The sequence below is a fragment of the Chinchilla lanigera genome, unplaced genomic scaffold, assembly GCF_000276665.1.
Source record: "Chinchilla lanigera isolate Chin_1 unplaced genomic scaffold, ChiLan1.0 scaffold00029, whole genome shotgun sequence".
In the NCBI taxonomy this organism is placed as follows: Eukaryota; Metazoa; Chordata; class Mammalia; order Rodentia; family Chinchillidae; genus Chinchilla; species Chinchilla lanigera.
The window spans coordinates 14,305,601-14,328,497 of NW_004955430.1; positions in this window are offsets into that span (position 1 = coordinate 14,305,601).

The window sequence follows — 22,897 nt, forward strand, 5'->3', positions numbered from 1 at the left end:
TTCTTTAAATATATTATTTTTGTTCAATATCAATTTGATAATCAATTTAATAATGTTAATGATTTTTCTTCAGTTTACTTTTTGTTAGCATATATTTGCAGTACATAATGATTACTTTCCTTGAAGGGAGTTGGTACATGTACATAACTCTCAATTCTTCTTTCATCCCCGTACCCACTCTCTTCCCTCCATCTTTTAATCCTCTTCCCATTTTAAAAAGACCTATCTCCCTACTTTCTGTTAGCCATCTTTTATTTGCTTCTTTATTTATATTCCCTTATATGAGAAACTATGCAATATTTAAGCTCATATATCTGATGTATTTCACTCAAAATTATGGTCTCAAGGAAAGTGAATTTTGGATCTTATAGAAATAAAGGCATTAAACACTCTACAGAAATTAAAACAAGAAAAACAAACTTTATAGAAAAACAGTCATGAGTCATGTTATATGGCTTGATGTTTATATATGTCCCGATTTATACAATTATTTTATAAATGGTACTTTCTCTTAGTATTTAATTTCACTTTTGATATTTGTGTTTTTAATCCAAATTTCACTTTATTTGATAGTAACAATATTAATAGTACTTTTCCCCTTTGTTCCTAGTAATTTTTTACCACTTTATTATCTATCTTTCAATGTAATTTTAAGAATATCCCATGTAAATAACATATAATCCTTTGTTCAGTTTATTCTACAAGTCTTTGCATTTTAATAGTGAAGGGAGATTTACATTATTTATTTAATATAATGACAAATATAGTTTGATGTATTCCTTGTAAGTAATATTCTTTCATTATTCATGTCGTGTTCCTTTCTCCTCATTTTTCTCTTTCTTGTCACTGTTAGTGTTGGTAAGTTACTGATCATTTCATTCTTTCCCTTCCTAGATAGGAAGATTTATCTTGCTTTTCTATTGCTCTAATGGTCTACATTCTGTTAGTAGCTATATGTCTTATTTGGTCTGGTTTTTTTAAATAGATAATTGCTTCTCTCATCTATCAAGTCTGTTTATCCCTGTGCTATTCGGTACTTCTCTTCCCTACTTCAATTCCCATCACAATAGAATAGACTGAAATAGAATAAAGATAGAGGATGAAATCGATAGAAAACACCCTTCCCCTCCCAACCCAGCTTTTTGTCTGAAATTGTTTAAGCTATCCAGGTCTGAGCACTATTAAACATTGAGAAGTGATAAATACTTTTTTTCTTTTAGAGTCCATTATTCACACTTAACAATATAATCTTAGGCAGTATATGCTTTCCACATTCATACACTCTATGACTCACCATCACTTTACCTTCTTTCCCTTTCCCTAACATACAGTACCTGTTGTTTGTTGCTTATAGTTTCTAAATATTTTCTTCAGACAGGGACATTAATAATACCTTTTGACCTTTCATATCCTCAAATATTTTTTCTTTTACCTAACTGAGGAAAAGGATATCTTGACTGGGTATAATAACATTACTTAGTAGTACTTTCTCTTTGATGTCCAGACATTCCACCATCCTCTATCTCCCAATGTTATAAGGGAGAAACACACAACTTCAAAGGGTCTGGCTCTCTTAAGTAACAGGATTTGATTTTTTTCCTAGGAACTTTGCCAGTCTATACCTGTCATTCTCACCAACCCAGATTCTGCCTTCTCTTCAGTCAGCTATTTTGTTCAGGAATATTTCAGTCTATTATAGAACTTTTATCTCTTTTTTCATCTATACTATTCTCACATGAGAATGGCATTATTTGCATAAAATATGCACCGGATATATTCTCCAAAACTCACGTAAATATTTATATGCTGTCCATCTCTATGTTTTCTCTTCCAATTATTTAACTACTGATTATTTTCTTCTCCTTGAACTCTGAAGTTATTATACCCATAAATCACATTGTTTTATTTTAAATTCCAGATATCCTTCACTTAAGTATTTTTATTACTTTTAATAAGACTGTCATCTGTTAGCAGCTGTGGAGGTATCTACTTTTCCTGCTTATTTTCTTTCTCACTGCTAGGGTCCCTGTAGGACTGTAGATGATCCCAGTCCTGAAGATGATAGGAAAACTATTAACTGCTGCCTGCCACTCACTGTACCCTCCCAAGACAGAAAATGGCTAAAACAAAAAAATGTTCCTGCATCCCAGTTTTTCTGTACTCTTATGTGTTGGAAGAACTTTGATTGCCTCCCTGGACTCTTTACGACTTACAGGAAGAAAGGGCATAATCATTTGGGGTTAATATCAATAATTCACATACCAAGACCACAAGTTTCCATGCATCAAGCTCTTTCTAGAATCTACTCTTTTCTGGTTCTGTCCAGAGGCCTCCTGTTGCTGGTACCTGAGGATATTCCTGTACCTGAGAAAACATCTCTCATCATTTCTTATTCTTATGGCCTTCAGAGTTCATGGTAGCAAATAGATGAGAGTAGAGAATGGAGTGGAAAGAGTGGGAGAGCGAACTGATGGGTCACTGGATTTCCCACATGCACACACACATTTGCACATACACGGACATGTGCACATGGACCCTGATCATGAGTGGCAGTGAAGCAGAAGTATTTAACTGTACTAGGCTTCTAGATTGAAAACCTCAAGAGTACAAAACTAGAACAAGGAAGGGGGAGATCAAACATGGAATTTAGCTGATTGTTGAATTTCTTCTTTTCAATAGTGGGAACTATTGTTTAATTGTTAGTGATTCTTTATGACAGAAATTTTAAAGCTAAAATAACAAAAAATTTCTACAGAACACCTTTGTTTCTCAATCTAGAGCAAATATCATACATAAAATATTAAACTGAATCAGTTTTTTAATAAGGAATGATAATAGATAAACTCTATTGTGTACTTAAAATAATCCAGGCAATGTGCTGAATGATGAACATGACTTATCCACCCAATTAGTCCTATGAGGGAGAAATTATTATCCATGATTACTTGATAAGGATCAGAATAATGACAGAAAATGTAAAGGATCACATAAGTAATACTTGGTAGAACTGGAATATCAAAATCTGTCAATCATCAAAGGTTTTACCCTGGACCAATTATATTGCCCACAACATGAGTTCATGCTAGGAATGAGTTCATAGTTCAATTATTAGGATATCCATAACTAAGTATTTTTATTTTTCGGTACTGGGAATCGAACTCATGACCTTGTGCTTGCGGGGCAGACTCTTTGCCACTGAGCTAAATCCCCAACCATAACTAAGTATTTTAGTAGGAGGAGGCTTAACGGGATCATCGAATCTCCTGAAGTATCATTTGATAAAATTCTATGACTGTATTACAATAATTAAAGATCAGGGCAAAGGAACAGAAGAATGGCTCTTTAATGTGACAAATAACTTCTAACTCAATTCAAGAACCAACTTGAAAGTGACATAATTATGCTCATCCTAATAGGGTGCTAATTATCATCAGTACTGTTCAGCACATTATAAAATGGATAATATGTAAATGTTTGAATGAAAAATGAAATAATCATTAATTTTGAATAGTATTAAGCAGTGGAACAACAACTACAGCAATTAGAAAAAATCTACTAGAACTAATAAGATATTTCAGTAAGGGGCCCATTTATCAAATAAACACAGAGGACTTAATGACGCTTCCATATCCTAAGAATGGGATTTATAATACTACAGAAGTCTATTTTCAGAAGCAGCACAAATAAAACTAGAAATAAATAACATAAATAGACACATCTTAAATGAAGAATTACGAGATAATAAAATAGAAATAAATTTCATGACCCTACATGCTATTTCAGGATTCTAAAGATTGCAGTTTTCCTCAAATCATCTATATGCCCAATAAAACTATCAGAATAGCAACAGTATTTTTCTAATGGGTTTTCATGAGCTAATTCTAACGTGCATTAGGAAAAAGAAACACACATAAGCACTTTGGGTGAAAGAGGTCTGGTATTGCCACTGACACAGCTTGACCTGCATTCACCACAAGTGCCACCTTGTGAATTTGCTCCTTTACCTACTTTCATCTGTATCCACGTGGCCATGATGTTGAGAAAGTGCTCTTTTTAAAGACAGTAAAAATAATGATTAAAAAATTCCCAGAGCTCTTGGAGCAGCCAAACTGTCTAGGTTTCAATCTGATTCTCCCAGTCACCATCTGTTTGATCTTGAGCAAGTTAGGTCATCTCTCTGTGCATCAGGTTCTTCTTTGGTAACATGAGGATTAGAACTACAACAATAGCACCTATTTTATAAGTTTTTTGGGGAAAGATTAAACAAATGTAAATGTAAAGTGCTCAGAAGGGGTCACACCATAAAGTACTATATAAATATTAATTATGATCTTTAATACTACAATAAATTCTGAAACAAGAGAAATCCAGGATTTTTGGCACTGAGTTGCATTAGAAAATTTCAAGGATTTTTAAACATTGGAACAATACATTACCTAGTTACAAAGTTGCAGCTTCAGGACTTTTAAATGTAGTTGAGGGTACTGGAGAATGTTGAATCCACTTTTGTTTTTATTTTAGTGGGAAGAAGGGACAGATGGAACAAACTCTCTAGTTAATCACTTAGTTGGACAAGAATAAAGTAAATCTCTATCCTAAATAAACATGTTCTGGGAAACTGTACTCTAAATCTTTATTAAATGATGCACATAATCTGAAAAAACTGAGCTATCTTGCTTCGTTTGAGGAACAGTTGTATAATCATGAGGAAATAAAAAATGTTTTTTTTTCTATAAACTCTATTACTTACAATTTGCAAATGTCTTCAAAAATGGCAAACAGGAATTTATTATATAATAAAGGCAACAGGAGGGATGCTTCTCCTCTCTCTCAGTCACTACCTGCCTCATACAAGGGAAACCACTGGAGTATTTTTTCTGTTTTTTACTTGGCTTACATGGTATAAGGCTGCATGTAATTCTCTGTATCCACCACTGTTCACTCAATATCTTTTATAAGACTCATTCACAGTTGATGTGTAATTGTAAATCACTCATTCTTAATATTTTACAGCATCAAACAAGTATTCTTTAGGAACCTTCATAAATATTTGATTACTAAGTAATCCTGACTTGGTAATGGAGGACTGACCATGTTAATCATGTTGTCTGAGTTATGTCATGTCATCCTCACAGTGACCTCAGAAGTTATGATGATGCTACTCTAACTTATGTTATGATCATGAAGAAGTTGATTCCCAATTTAGAAGTTAGAAGATTAAGGTTTAGAAAAACTAAAATAGTTCATAGTCCTCTAGTTATAAGTAGAAAACCTATGATTTAAATTTAGATAGATTGTTCTTTGGGTGCTCACTAAGCTATACTCTGCCTGTAATAAATTTTATTATGCCTGAAGATGTAACAAAAAATTATTACAATAGTTAGACTCAGTACTGTAGACTGATCCTAAAGCCGTATATAGGGTGGCGTGGTTAGTAAATAGAAAGGACCCTTAAATCAAGCTATTGGCTTATTATATAAACAACTACATATCCCATATAGTAAAGTTCCAATGGATAATTACATATTTGTTTTTATTATGTGAACTTTTATTCAGACTTTGTATAAGAAATTAAGTTTAAGACAATAAAAAACATAAAATATTTTATATTATTCATTCACATCTATATCTGTATTTATCATAAGGCTAAAAGCAAATTGATAAAAGCAGTTATGGTGCCAAAAATATAGGAAATTCACTCAAGTTTAAATCTTTCAGCCATTTACAAGGTTCCAGGCCTTTTGCTTTGGGTCATTAACACTTCACTATAGCGGAGAAAGGGAAAGTAGATGGAAGTGAAACCCAAATGACATATTTTTGTAACCTATTTTAAGTACTTGTAAAAAAGTGAAGGAGAAAATTACAAAAATTATTGGCTAAAATGAGGTTTGAAGATTATTTGAGGGTTTCTTTTTTATCACTCAACCACCCTTACTAATTTGCAAGTATAATTGAGAATAGGCCATAAAAGTCAATTTGAAAACTGGTCTTCAGGAGCATTAAACCTTACAAGTTGGATGGATTCTATAAGGATAGCTTTCCTACCTCCAAAAAGGGTAGAAAAAAAATCATCTTCCCAGATGAAAATTACTGTAAAGTAAGAAATGTAATTTCCTAAGTTAAATTACATGCAGCAAAAGTAAAAATGTGTGGAAGTTTTCTGCTTCCTCCTATCACTTCCATGGGCCCACGGTAACTAGTGGACCCCAGAGCGTGAAAGGTAAAACTTCATGTTTCAGAAAGGTAGAGGAAAAGATTTTGAAGGTTTTCTCCATAAAGAGAAGTGATAAATGTTGGACATGTGTTGAACCTAATTTGAACATTGAACATTGATCAGTAAATACATATATCAAGGGATTGCATGATGCCTATCTCATTAATGCATCCATATATTTTTTGTTTTCATCAGGAAACCCTAGGAAACATCCATATCCCCAAAATTTGATGGAAGTTAATGACCTATTTGCACTGAAAAATGCATTCAACCACATTTCTTAATATCATTTGAGGAAATCTAAGATTTTTCTAAAGTCTAACACAGTAAGAACTCAAGTCCATCTACCCCAGTAAGAACTTCTGCTCCAGACTGCAATCTGCAGAGCAGGGAGTGGCAGCTTTTCTCATTTTGCACAGCCAGCGACAGACTGCACGCTGCTTGGAAGAGGTGAGCGGCCTGATGTGTATTTACACTGAGGTGTAGGCAAGGGGAAAGCAGCTATATTTCAGAGATGGTGCATAAATGTGATTTATTGCCTTTGCCCCTGTGCTTTGAAAAGGTTGACCTTGGACAGAAGAGAACACTGCTATTTCTTAAGTAATTTCTCTTCAGTTTGTCTGTTTCAACACTTGACATATAAAATAAAGAGCCAAATGATTTGAACATGAAAATATCTATCATCTCGAATAAGCTTGTGATGTAAGCATCATGCGTTCAATGATTTATATGTGATAAGCACTCTACTAAACATACTTTTTTATTTTAAAGTAAGTAACATTTATTGAATGACTACTGTGTAGCAAACACTCTGCTAAGCATATATTTTTTCTAATATTTTGTGTTTGTTTTGCATTATCCAAATTTTTACACATGCCTTTGGGGGCTTTGGTCTGATAATTTGGCTTTTAATTGAAGTATTTAATACACTTATGTGTGGTATGACAATCGATCCATTTTGACCTTTTAAAATGTCATATTTCTTATTTTCTATTCATTTTCCCTCTCTTTTTTACCCTTTAATTTCATGCCCCTGTCATATGTAGACTTTTTATGAAGTACTTTTTCCCACTTTTCTATATTGGAAGTTATTTCTTAATTTTTATTATTTTTTAAAAATTATCCTTTGTTGTAGTCTGAGTTTACAAGGAAATAGATTTAATACATGATGTATAAATTTATACATGATGTATAAATTCCTCTTATCACTTCCATGGGCCCACGGTAACTAGTGCACATGGTAACTATGTTTTTATAATATTTACCCAAAGAGTCAAATGCAGAAGTGTTCAGGTAATCTGTTCACACTAGAGACCCAAAGACTCCAGCTGAGGGCCTGGATCCCACAGCAATGTCCTCCATGAGTCAAGCCGGAGGCCTAGAGCCCACGGCGATGTCCTCGATGAGTCCATCTGAAGACCTATATCCCATGGCAATGTCCTCCTAGAGTCCATGACAATCTCTTATGCAAATCTATATCAAGGATCTGCACTGGGAAGGCCCTAAGTTCAGTGGTGGAAGCTAGAAAGCCTGCACCAGCGGGATGAAGGATCTGTGCCAGCAGGCTGAGGGATCTACACTGGAGCCAGGAAACGATGACCAAGGTAATGACCAGAGCTCCCCAGCAGTCCTCAGCAACAGCCAGGATCTGGACTCCTCTAACATGAGAACAGCTGAGTTCATATCAGGAAAAATGACAAATTTTCCAGGAGAATCAACAGCACACCATCTTCCCCTCTAGTTCTCCTTTTATGCTGTTGGCAACAGTCCTCAGGTGGGCCTTGCACACACAGAAACAAGCTGATTGCATTCAGCTGGGTGTCACAAATTAACCATTAGTTAATCCACCACACCCTTAAATACATAATTCATATTTTTTATTATAAATCAGCCTGAAAACACACTAGTCAATGAGTCAGTTTCCTAGATCCCCAGTGTTAGCATATTTTTAAGTGTATATCAAGTCCCTGTGTTACCACATTTTACCACATTACCTACTTCAACTTTACCTACTATGAAATTTTTAAAAAATAAGAAAACAGAATTAATTGACCTTAATATCTGGTCATTTTCTATGCTCACTAACATTTCTTATATGCCAAGTCTTCCTTTGGTCACATCCTGACTTATGCATGTCCTTCAAAAACTTCTTTGTTTTGAGGATCTGTGGAGGGTAAACTGAACAGATGCTATTTTTGGTAAAATATTGTTTCTTTATTGTTTTTTCATCTGTCTTGATTAATGATTTGGTTTGGTATAGCATTTTTGCATTGGCTGTTGTTCTTGCTCACCAATTTAAATGATGCTTCATTGCCTTTGACTTTCAAGAATCTATCATCAATCAGCCCACGTTATTGTTATTCCAATAACAATAACAATACGTGGTGCTATTGGTGCAGGCTAGCAGTTCTAAAATGGTTCTTTCATTTCATTATAAAGTTCTCAAGTATTGCTTTAATTTATAATGAACAATACTTGACAATTCCATTTTGATGTGACTCTGCCTATTCTTTCTCCAACTGTACAAAAATATCTTTGCAGATATCTTTCTCTACATTTCCTCTGACATTATTCATCAAACTCTTATATGACTACTATATAGAACACTGTCCACTAGAAATGTAACAGAACCTGCACATGTAATTTAAGATTTTCTTCCGTAGCCACCTGAAAAATTAAAATGAAAGAGATTATATTAATTTAAAACAATCCAATATATTTCATTTAACCCAATATATCCAAGATAACATCACTTTAATATATAATCAGTATACACATTATAGAGATGACTCTTGAAATTTAGTCCTTGAAATCTGGTGTGTATTTTGCACTTTCTGTATATCACAATTCAGACTACCTGCATTTCAAATGCTCCCTAATCAGACTAAAGCTTAACCACTGTTTTACTGGACTGCACACGTTATAAACCATAAAATGATCTTTTATATCTTTTAACCACATTTCTGTATGTTTTCATCTTTGTATATCATTATGGCAAATTCACTGATTCTTCTTTAAACGGAATTTATTCTAATATTTCATCCATCTATGTAGCTTTCTATTTCTATGACTCTATGTTTTGCTTCCAAAATTTCTAATCATTGTATTCTTCAAGAAGTATTATTGTCTTATTTTTGGTCTTTTATTCCATACTTTCATTTTTAATTCTCAAGGAAAATTAATACTGATGTATCCATTTAAGTGCTCTAAAAATGTTTATTTTAAAACTTTATCAGGCTTCCATAAAATCAGTTTTATCTGCCATGAAACCATGTATTGATTATTGTTTATTTTTTGTATGTTTATTTGTATTGTCATTCTTAGGGATAGAATAATTCAAATGTTTTGGAACCTAAATGGGAAGGACCACTCAGGAGAAGTTTAGTTTGTTTGTGTTGCTTTGGTGATGCCTTCACTCTTAATCCCCCTGTTATAATAATTGTGAGCTCATCTGCATCCCTGGGATCGGTACTGCAAACTCAAGGCTTATGCTGGTATTTCAGGCCTCACCTCTGAGACGCCATCACAGATTGCCTGGATCAAATGTCTCAGTTTCTTTTCCGGAGGTTCCCTTCCTACCTTTAATCCCACTATGGTTATCCTCATTACCCATGAGACCCTTTTCACCATAATAAAAGCTCTGCAAATAGAGATTTGCATTTGTAAAAAGGCATATTTTATGGCTGTGTCTAGACCACCACCGCAATCCTCATGGGGCTATAGTTGGGATCTTTTCAGAGTAGCTGGATGTAGAGTGCATTTTGATGGGATTACGGGTATGTGATTACTAAATTAATCCACTGAGTTGTTTGATTTAGTTCTGAGTGTGGATAATAAGGTTCTCATTGGGTGTGAATGCTAGTCACCCTAAAGGCCTGTAGCCTGTATATAACATAAGGGGTAAAAAGAGGTCTGCTGTGATCACTTGCTGCTTGCTTCCTGGCTACTTTGCTGCCTTCCTCCCCTCTGCCCATCATGAACTGTCTTTCCTCTCTGACCCCCCTCTGCCATGCCGCTGTGCTGTGGAGCCAACCAACTAAGAACTGAAACCTCTACAAACTGTGAGCTAAATAAATCTTTCCTCCCTGAACTTGTGGGTGTTGGGTATTTGGTCTCAGTAATAGGAAAGTAACTAAAACAGCATTGGAATATTAGGCGCTCTGAGCATTTATAGAATGAATTCCTGAATAAATCGAGACTCCTGTCATAGTTTTGTTTTAGGTAGTAAGTTTGCCTTTATCCATACTTATTGTATATGCAGTCCCACAGGATGAAAACTCTAAACAATGACATTTCAAATTTAGATCCAAGGGGGCTGGGGATTTAGCTCAGTGGCACAGTGCCTGCCTGGCAAGCGCAAGGTCATGAGTTTGATTCCCAGCACCAGAAAAGAAAAAAAATCAAATTTAAATCCAGAAGTCAGAGGCCATATAGCATCAGCCTAATTTTTGTTTAGAATGTGTTTCTTTTCCAGTTTGTGGGTAGGTTTATATTATTATTCTGGTACACATGCCTTTTTGCTATTAAAAATCAAATAAAAGCATGCAAAAACATTTATAATATATTTGGATGTATCCATGCACATGTCTCATTACATTTGTATTTGCAGCAGAGATTTATAGACACCTCAATTTCCTGTAACAATTTTACCCCATATTTATTTAAGAGGTAGCTATCCACTTAGTACTCCTATAACAAATCTATGAGTGCATTTATTGTGAATATCAGTGATTCTGGGCATTTATTATTTTTTAGTTCATGTTATGCTTCATGAAGAAAAGGTTTCACTTAGATACTGTAGTATAAATAGCACTCATGCCGTGAGAGGTAGGGCCACTGAGGAAACCCTATCAGTTAGAATAAATTATACGAAGTCTTTTTTTTTTGTTACTAGGGATCAAACTCAGGACCTTGTGCTTGCCAGGCAGGCACTTGTGCCACTGAGCTTTATCCCCATCCCTATTTCTTAAACATTAGTTTAGATATATTTATGATTTCTAAACAATTAATATGATTATAGAAACTATAACAACTTGTGTATATAATATGAATGAAACAAAAACCTTAGATTTAAATATTTACTTTAATAGTTATACATAATTATAACCTTAATAAGAGTTAACTATTAGTACTGTATGAAATTATGCAACGCATATTGGCAAAGTGACAGTTTTGTTATTAATACCCATACGGTAAATATCACATACAAAACTTAGACATGTGTTTTTCCAAAACAGAGTAGAAAATAGCTTGTATCAGTGATGGTGAACCTGTTAGAACTTTCAGTGATAACAAACAGCTGGCTGCAGCACATGTGCCATAGGTTCACTGCATTGACCTCCCTGATGCAGAACTTCTGTGCAAAGAATAAATTTTGTCCAGGGTACATTTAGTCACAATTAAAAGTGAAATTTGTATTGTTGGAAAACTACCAAAATATGTGCCCCGTATTTTCGATGGGGAATTAAGAAACGCTTTTGACCCATGTAGGTTTTTCAAAATTCTGCTAAGGAAGAAGCCTTATCTATATAGTAAGATGATTGAGTTTATAATTATCAGATTCAAAACTCATAGCATTTGAATTTAGATAGTTTCCATAGTAATATCCAAAAAAGTTTCATGTAGAATCCTGGTTTATGTATTTGCCTTAAAATTTGTGTTTTACTGAATACCACTTGCTATGTTTTTTATATTAATCTTACTAGTTTGAAACATCTGAACGTGAAAACTAAGGATACATTGTACCAATATCCAGTGTATGTTGGTTATTTTTGCCCACTTCCCTCATACCTACCTCTGCAACTACAAATTCATCTGAGGGCTAGGAAAATTCTATTTCAGAATTACATCAGTAATAACAGAGTTGTTTGCCAATCTATTGTTTCAGTTTCCAGCTACTAATAGATTTCCATCTAGTATGGCCGTATAGTCAGCACTTTTCTTGCACACAAATAACATTAGTCTGAAGATCCAAAGACAAAATGATTTAGGAAAATGATTCAGATAGAAATAAAGTATTTTAAAGACGTTTTGGTATTGTCAAAGGAAAAAGGCATGATGGGTATGTATTCTGAGTTGAAACCAATAATAAAAAAAGAGATTTACAGACAGTAAGTAATAGGATGAGATTTAAAAACTGAACAATAAGATGAGAATGAAGTCCAATTTAAGGAAACAAAAAAGTACAACAGCTGGATTTCTGAAAGTGAATTGGAGGTAAAAAAGAAAAAGCACTTAATTCACTTTGCAGATTATGAGTTTAAATCATATAGAAGACTGAGATAAGAATTTGATTCAGTATGTGGAAGCCAGCCTATAGGAGAAATATATTCATAATTATCTGGTACATGAATACAATAAACGTTATTTATCCAGAATTTACTTAATGTTGATTTTTTTTCTCAATAATTTAAAAGTTCCTTTCTGACAACATTTTCCATTTCTCTGAAAAAATTTTCCTGTATCATTCTTTCAGAGTAGATCAGCTGTGAATAATTGCCTTTTATTTTCTTCATCACAGAATGTCTTTATTTCACCTTCATTTCCAAATAATATTTTGCTAGACATAGAACTCTAGTTTGGCACTTCTTTTCAGCACTTTAAAATGTTATGCATTGTAGCCTGACCTCCATAATCTGATCAAACAGCTACTGTATTTCAAATCATTGTTCCCATATAGCTTTTTCCCTGATTGCATTCAAGAATTTCTTATCCTTAGTTGCCATATATTTTTTCTTAAAACTGTGTTTCCATTTATTTCAGTACTTTACATTCTTATGTGCTAGAGCGTTTTATAATAGCTTCCACTGCTGTTTCTGACTAGAGATCCTTTCCACAGCCCTCATGCCTGAACTAGATGCTTTTCCTGGAGACACCACCTATGCAGGTGCAGACTCAGTTTCTCATAGTATCTCAGTTTCAGATAGTGTTAGGTGTAGGCTGTTTGATACCAGAGAGGAAAAAGTATACTCATTCCCAATTGGATGTTTCCACCAATTCTGGTCTCCTACAATCTTTCCATTGTTATTTAGTTGTCAAAACTCTTATAATGGCTTATCTATTCTCTTCAGATTTTACTGCTACATTCAGTGGTAAATTGAATGTAGGTAAGCTATACCCTTTTCATAAGTGCTTTCAAATTCTGTATATTCTTATACTTCAGCTAATTCCCTTACAAATCCAGACTGACAAGCTTTATCTATTTACTGTAGTAGTTTTCTTAACATTTATTGTTATCACTGATCTATCTGGTTTTAAAGTAATCTCAGCTCTCTTACTTTCTCTGTGTATGTCCATACTAGGTCACTTTTATTATTCTTTCTTGAATTTTTTAGTTTTATTACTTCTCACAGTCCATTTTTTACCTCTATGAGCTTAATAATTTTGTACTTTTATGTTATGCTTGGTGACTACCATAAAAATTAGAGCTGTTTTACTGACTGATCAAAGCCTAAGACTAAAAAGGCCAGTAGGATACTTTGACTCCACTTACTCTTTCAAAATATTTTTAAGTCCTGTGTATATATTGTCTTAAAATTTCATAAGGTCAATTAATTTAACTCACAATTTTAATACTGCTGTCTATTTCTCTTGTATTTCTGAGTTTCTGTCTAATATCATTTTTATTTTGCATGAACAAACTCCTCACTATTTTTTCAGTGTGTATATGCTGTCAGAGAATTCTCTCCACTTGCCTAAAAATCTCATTATCTGACCATAATAGTTTAGAATTCTATTTTACTGCAGAGTTTTGAAGATGTCCTTCCATTGTTTCAGATTCCATTGGTTTTGTTGAAAAGTCAGTCTCATACTCTCCCTCCTTTGAACACTTTTCTCATCATATTTGCTTTTGAGCAATTTTGCCAGTACTTTCTTTGTAATTCCTGGAAAAATCAGAAGTGAATGCAACCATGTCCAGCTCTCAGAGAACACTTCTCCTATTGAATATAAGACACCACTGTAACACATATAAAGAAGAAAATCAGCCCCATGCTCTGAGATTGTGGCCTCGTTGGTGGGGGCCAGGAACGCAGGCAGTTCTGCAGTCCTTTCACTAAATGTGAACAATTTCAACATCAGACAAAGCTGTTTGTGATCGCAATGGCTCTAGACAAAAGTTAGGTCACTCTGTAATGTCTAAACAGAGACATATCACGAATGTGGTCAGTGTAAATGGATGAAAAACATTTTACTACCATGGCTAACATAAGTGACGGCTGCTACTTCTTTATCACTTACAACACTGACCTTGTCTAGTTGGCTTTCCTAGATATCAACTCACAATAGAACAGCATTTAATCCCAACAGCATTCAATCTGAATCAAGGCCTTACTTCCATAAACCTTCTTTCAACTCTCTTAACAAAGCCTAATCTTATAATCAGTGCTTTCTACTACCCTAGTACAGAATAACCAGTGGCCCCTATGGCATGTAACCTCCCTTACCACAGTAGGTAATAAAAGTCCAACCTTAAAAAAAAAAAAACTTTAACAGCATAAAAAATGGTTTTATGAAACTTATTCAGCAGAACTCTAAATTAGTTTGTGCCTTCTGAAATCTTTCATCTTAATTACAACAGGCCATTTACATGTTCTCACTGAAAAACAATCTAAATCAGTATTTTCATATGTTAGACTGGTGACCACAGAGGAAATTATGTATTTTTATCTCATTACATGAGATGTGTATTTTTCACTGAGAGATATTATCAAGTATTTCACTGCATATCAAATTTCATATTTGTAATTGGTAAAAGAGAACATCAAAATACACCAAAATTGTTTCTGTATCATTTGTTTATTTTAAAATCTATTTTTATTACAGCACTTCTGAAAGACAGAACCATATTTTATACCTAGTTTTATCATAATGTGAGTTAGTAATCTTGAAACAATCTTTAATACAATCCTTAATACAATCGTCAGTGCAATCTTTAATACATAGAACTAGAACATTTTAATGCACAGAACTAGAACATTTAAGCAAAATGCTAAGTATTGCTAAACGTTTTATTACAGACATAATGGTAATGCATGACATACTTAAAATCATTGTACAAAGGGTGTATTTTTTTTTTTTTTGCTAACAAAAAATAGCATTACTGTGGAAGGGATATTTATGTACCTTTAATGAACACTTCTAGGAGCTTTCTTCACCTAAAGTAATTTAAATAGAGATTCATAAAATTCCATTCATTTACCTTACACCAAAAAGTAGAAAATCATTAATAACAGCACGTTTAATAACACTGTGTAAATCATTTCAGTGTTGTTTTATGCATTATTTCAACATTTGGAAAAAAAGCTTACCTTTTTCTGTGAAGTTCTTTTAAATGCTATATTTATTACGAGAATGATTACAGCTTATACTTCTCCATGAATTATTTAATGCTATGCTCATTATAAGAATTACTTACTTGATATTTTATCAAAACAAATTGAGATATTTATTTTTCACTGGAGCCTACCCAAAATGTCTAATTAGCTCTGAAAAGTAGATAGATTTGACATAGAATTGAAGATGCAATATATGATGAAAATGGAAATTAAACAGGAGAAATCATTGACAGGTTTTACTTTCTCCACCTTTTCACTTTTTCCTTCATATTTTCATGCTTTCACAGCATTGGAAAGGGGCAGGAAAAGGAAGGGCACCATGTTAGTTTTATTTCTGCAAGATAAAATGAGAGAACTGGAAATGATTGGCGCTCTTACAGTCCAGTTTCACATCCAGTTATTGGTTGACTTGACAGTGACCTGAACTTGTAAAGAATCAAAAGAGGGGACCTTTTGACTTTCCAGCAAGTACCATTTTTGTAAACACTGTTGACTGAAGAAAGAAAAGACAAAACTTCTTTCGCTTCTGGGGTTTCTATTGCTTCAGGGAAGAAATTTTGTCTTATCCACACATCATTTGCCTCAGAGCCCATAAAATAATGCTGAAAGCACAGAAACTTATCACTTACTGAACTCTGGCTGTGAAATATGAAGGGAAGCTAAGAAAAAGAGGCGATTAATAGGGAAAATAACCTCAGTAAGTGTCTTTTATGTAACTATCTTAATGTTTCCCTTTCCATTCAAGGAATGTTTAATTTTATTTTATTTTAAAGAGAAAAGAACCAAAAAAAATAACAAAAACAAAGACAAAAACAAAACAACACAAAAACAATGAAAATGATACAGAATTCTTAAAAAAGGTGATAGGAAATTAACAATGGTTGCTGCATTACTTATTGTTATCTTCAAAGTAATTGCTCAGATTGCCAGCTATAGGCATGCAAGATTGATCAAGCAAATAAATATTAACTGTTCCTTCCAATAAGCCATTAGGAATTAGTAGTACAATTGTCTTAGCTATCTTGAGTGTGTGTATGTGTGTGTGTGTGTGTGTGTGTGTGTGTGTGTGTGTGTGTGTATCTTCCTTCTTTTTTCTTTTCTACTTTCCCTCACCCCAGTTGTTTTATTTCCTTTTGAGCAGTTTCTTTCCCTTTCACAATATCTATTGTATCTTTCACATTTTAGTAACTCTTTCAGGTTCTTATACTAGGGAGACAATACAATCTTTACATATGTGGGGTTGATTTATCTCACTTATGAGCATGGTCTCTAATTGCATCCATTTGCCTAAAAACCCTTGAGTTTATCTTTTTTTATAGCTGAGTAATACTCTGTTGTATAAAAATACCACATCTTTTTTATTCATTCCTCAATGGATGGGCATTTGGGTAGTTTCCAAGATTTAGCTGATACAAACTGATGTATTTTATAGAGTGATTTATCATAAATTAAGTTAGATCATCAAAATGCAAAGAACGTAGACCATAATACTCTATCCTGTACAGAAATTTCTTCAGTGGGTTATAATTTAATCATGTACCCTACATTTTTTTAAAAGAACTTATTCATGAAACCTCTACCTCAAAAGGTCCCTGAATATCTAAATGACAACTTAAAATACATAAAAATTTAAAACTTATGTGTCCAATAGTAATGCTAGTTACACAAAACTATTAAATTCTTGAACACTTGTCTATGACTAGTCCAAATTTAGATACACTGTTAAATGCAAATATGTACCTGATATCAGACTTAAGAAAAACTTATCAAATAGCTGATCAATAATTTTTATGATTATATCTTGAGTAATAAATATTTCATTAGGTGAATTATTAACATTTTCCATTCATATTTTTCATTTTAAAAATCTGTCTGTTAGGGATCTTAAAATATATACTATCTACATTGTATTTCTGTTTGACAATATTGGTATAAAATGTTGAATTTAGCTGCATGTAGTGGCATGCACCGGTAATTCAGGCACTCAGAAGGCTAAGACAGAAGTTTAAAACTATGAATTTAAGACGAACCTGGGCTACATATTGATTTCAAAGCCATCCTGAACAATATAGCAAGACTCTGTCTCAAAAAAGTGTTGCTTTAAAGACCCATTATTAAAACCATTACTTATGTTTAAAACCATTCATGTAAAAAATTTAACAAAAATACTCAGAAATTATTTTGGCAAATTTATGTTCTCAATTTGTAGAAATTTTCCATTGTAGATACCAAATTCATCCAACAATTCTTTTTTCTTATTGCTAGATCTAGAGGTAAGCATGTGACTTTAGCTCAACCAATAAGAGACTTCTGTCAAGGATACTGGATCTAGAGGGACAGACAGAACAACTATATACCTAACTGTCATGGCTTGTGTCTACATGTTCCCCACTAAGCCTCATGTGGTCATAGGTGGGGCTTTTTAGAGATGGCTGGATCTAGAGTGTGTGATGCTAAGATTAACAGCGTGTGATTACTAAATTTGTCCACTGATTGGACTGGCACAGTTCTGTGTGTGGATAATAGAAAACCCACCCTGGGTGTGAGTGCTACCTGTCCTAAAGGTGTGCAGGCTGTATAGAATATAAACGACAGAAAGAGGGCTGCTGCTGTCACTTGCTCCTGTTGCTTTGCTGCCTTCTGTCTGCCAAGAACTATTTCTCCTCTGTGATGCCCTCTGCCATGCCACAATGCGTTGGACTCAGCTGCCTATGGACTGAAACCTCTATGAATTGCGAGCCAAAATAAACCTCTCCTCCTTTCACTGTGGGTGTCGGGTATTTTGTCTCAACAACAAGAAAAAAGTAGCCAAGACACTAAACAATTACATAATACCCTAATGAATAGTATACATATGTCCAGTAACAGCAGTGTCTGTACCTGTGTTGGATTTGGCCAGGTTCCCTGGTCCTCATACACCTGATTTCTGCCCATTTCCTTCTCTCCCTAGTAACTTCACTGGATTCTAAATGCTCCTCGATAAACCGCCAATGAATTTCCATTCTGTTAGCTGATGTTTTCACAACACACCTGGAATATTTTACTATTTTTTTCCTTTAGAAATAATGCCAAATTTAGGGGCATTAATATAGTGGTTTTCACCACTACATATGCATCAAAATCATTTGCAGGACTTCTTTAAATGGCATTCACCATAAATAGCATTTCCTTTCCTTTTTTTTTCCTAACTTGTGTAACAGATGTTTTAAGAGTTTGATAATAAAATTGTTATGTCTTAACCTTTAAGCATAAATAGGAACTTCACAGTGTTTCTGTGATATATACTTACTGACTTAATCTATTAAAGCTCTATTTTAGCAATATCGGTCTATACACATAAGCCTGTATTTTTCCAGCTTCAATGAGAGATCACAGGAGATCTTGTTAAAATACGGGTTCTGATTCAACAGATCTATGTGGTGGCTGAGATTCTGCATTTCTAATAAACTCACTGGACATGCTAATACTGGCGGGCTGTGGGCCAAACTTTGAGGAGCAAGGTTTTGGAGTATTTTAGTATTTTCCTATCTCTGTATTTTTTTTTAAAGCTGAACAACTGAGAATATTTTTTCTACTTCCTTCTTGTCCTCTTTTCACTCACCAAGATCCATCTCAACCCTCCTCTTTCATTCTTCCCAAATCATATGGACACTTCTTCGCCATGACTTTATTGCACATGTACCCTAGTCCTATGAAAATTAATAATAAACTGATCTATATTGCTGCTTGTATTTTGCTGAAATTTTATAGGCACATGGTTGGTGTATGTGTGTGTGTGCACCTGCGTGTGTGTGTGTGTGTGTGTGTGTGTATGTGTCGGAGTGTGTGCACGTGTGCATTCTAAATTACACTGCAGGGAAATATAAGAGCTCACTAGAAATGAAACGGACTTTGGAGTCAGAGCTAGATTTGACTTTTAACTCTACATACCACCAACTTCAGTATTACTAACTCTTCTGAGGTTCTTTCAGTCTCATCCTTAATGGAAGGGTAGCATTATCTTTATTTTAAAAAGCATTTGCTTTTATTAGTAACTTTCCAGCCTGGGATTTTTGGTAAAGTTTTAAAACAATTATTGTGGATTAATTCTTAAAAGCCTTGGCACAATATAGGTGACGAATAAAGGTTGATTATGTTTCTTTTCTTCCCCTTTTCTAAGTCCCTGTTTCAAGTCAATACCAACTGATGTAAAACTTCAGTGCTCATGACCTAGGGAGATTTTGAAAATTAGAGTTGCCCATCCATATCTAGTGAAATGCTTAGGACTCATAACTCATATACAGTTCCTCTGACTCTGTTGCGGATGATTCAGGGACTTTGGAACAGGCATTAAAATCACCATGGGTCCTAGTGCCAATATTCCTCACACTGGTATTCAACAGGTTATGACTATTTGAAGCAGCATTAGCAATAAAAGCAACAGTAATTAAGGTAAATCAGATGAATAATTTTAAAAGCATGATTATTTTCATTGTAAATTACATTCATGGTAGTTCTCTACTAACTGTATTTTACCATGCAGGAAATTCCATCAGTACATCATAGTAAATATGGAGGACAGTTTGCAACTCCTAGGTTTACATAATAGTTGTAAATGTGTTATCAGGACTTAAAACATAAATGCACCTAGATGTCTGTTATAGCTTGTGTTGAATTGTCCCCCAAAGCCTCATGCAGTCATAGGTGGGGCTTTTTCAGAGGTGGCTGGACCTGGAGCATATGATTGATTCATGGTGCAATGATAGGATTAAGGGTGCTAGGATTAAGGGTGTGAGTGCTGCTTCCCCATCTTAAGGGTAGCCTGGATACAGTGTAAGAGGCAGAAAGAGGCTTGCTGCTAGTCGCCTGTAGTTGGTCACTTGACAGTTGCTACTTCATGCTAGCTACCTTCTGCCTTCCTTAATTTGCCATGAACTGGTTCTCTGCCATGTCACCTTGCCACACCACTCTGCCTTGGAGGCAGCCAGCTATGCACTGAAACCTCCACAAACTGTAAGCAAAATAACTTTGGCCTCCTTTAACTATGGATGTTGTGCATTTTTCCTCAGCAGCAGGAAAAGTAACCAAGACAATGTCCAATGATTAAAAACTATGTAACTGCTCATATCTTTACACATGAAGTAAAATCCAGCAGTTTACAACATAAAAGCTTTAGTAAATTATTTTATTAAAAAAGTGGGGGGTTATTTTTTATGACATTAAGTAACCACAATGTCCCATGTGCCATTATTCCAAGAACAATTTTATGAGTTTACAAATTATTATCCCATTCTAACAAGAAGAAACCTGAGATTTAATGGCTTTCAATAAATATATCCAACAACTTCAATCCAGTAGGTAGTGAAATTTTAACTTAAATCCAGGAAATAGGCATTTGAGCCTTAATCACCATTTACCCTGTATACCATTAGGAGACCTTGTTATGTTCATATATTTATTTTTTTAAACCTCATTCTCTTCTGCCACCACAGAGGAACCCAGTACATTTTATTCTTGTAATGCAAGTAAGGACAAAAGCACTTTTCAAAAATGCAAATTTTAAATGAAACCTGCCACTTTTGACTACTTTCTAAAGAAAAAGAATATCTCCAGGATCTCACATTGTACTGACATAAAACTCCCTTTTATTCTGTCCTAAGGTCAGCCACATACTGATGTTATACTAGGGAGACAATACAAAGCCAAGAACCCATCAGAAGAGTTGGTTATATGAAACTTTTAATATGAGCCAACATAACTGCCAGCATCCTTAGTGTTGAAACAAGGAATAAGGTTTCAAGAATTAAGGAAGGACACTGCAGAAAAGAAAGTGACAAAAGGAGAGAACAGTATCTTTTGTACTGTATCAAATTTTTCAATACTCTTTCCCAACTATATTTCATTTTGAACTACAGACTAAACTCAAATGGTTTGGTTGTAATAAATTCATTCATATGATAGTTACTTCTGTTTAAACAACAAACTTAATTAAATTTACCCTGGATTCACATTTTTCAATGAGTTTGAAAAATGATAGTTCAGAAGAACATATGTCACTAGTAGTATCAGAATACAATTATTTCAGGTCAAACCACAGCAGAGGAGACAATTTTTTCTTCCTTAGTTTTGACCTATTTAACTGACGTCAAAAATTTTCTCCTTGAATCATCATCATAAACTGTATTAAAACCACAGTTCCCAGGAAAGAGAAAGCAAAGCTGGTGCTGAGTCAATTTTTAAGAAAATCTAGCTAATATCAGGAAAACTGAATTGTTTCACAACAGACCTACCAGTAGAAGCTTAGGCCCCTTACTTTTCAACAAAATAAAAATCTAAGTGCGAATCGAAAAATAGATTCTAAAACTTGGTCACATCATTTTTATGGTTAGAATAAATTGTTGATAAGGTTAGAAAATGACAAAACTATTCAGTTTTGTGTGTGTTGCAAAACCAGTGTAGGAGTCATAAAAGGATAAGAACAGAAAACACTCTCAGCTATGAAATTCTGGCAACAAAATTTCTAAAACTACATTTATACAAAACTATATACTTGCATCACAAATAATGAATTTCAATTTTATATCTGAGTCAATACAATTCCAAGTTCTTATTTGGAAAACTGCATTCATCATTCCAATAGCTACACTGAAGAAAATGAAACGTGCAATAGCTACATCTTGGTCTTCAATAGTATAGCTTTGTCGTGTTCCACCTGAAATCTAATTAAACTCCATTGTAAGTTGTGGTACCTCTAATTCTGGAATTCTGTGGCAAGTGCAACATGTATGGAATCTAAATAAGGTCAATACTTAGAGCATATATAATGACAGGGTGTGTCCCTGTACATGTCTTTCACTGACCCTCTATTAATAGTATAAAATAAAACTAGAGAACTAGTTATTTAATGGGCTTTTTTAAAAAGTAGCATATGGGGCTGGGGATTTAGCTAAGCGGCACAGCGACTGCCTGGCAAGTGCGAGGTTGTGAGTTCAATTCCTGGTACCAGAAAAAGAAAACCAAAAAAAATTTAAAAATAAAAATAAAAAATAAAAAAGTAGCATACACATTGTTAAAATGCAACTGCTACAGTACCGGCTGAGTTATATCTCCAGACACTCATATGTTGAACTCCTGAGCCCATTACCTAGACCATGGCAATACTAGGAAATTTAAAAAGCTAGGTAAGTGAAAATGAGGTCATTAGGCTAAGCTTTAATCCTTCACAAATGACATATTCTTATAAGAGGAGAGAGTTAGAATATCTACATTTACAGAAGACAGACCATGTGAAAACACAGGGACAAGTTAGCCATTTATTAGCCAAGATACTAGATTTCTGCCTTCTAAAATAGTGAGGCAATAAATGTCT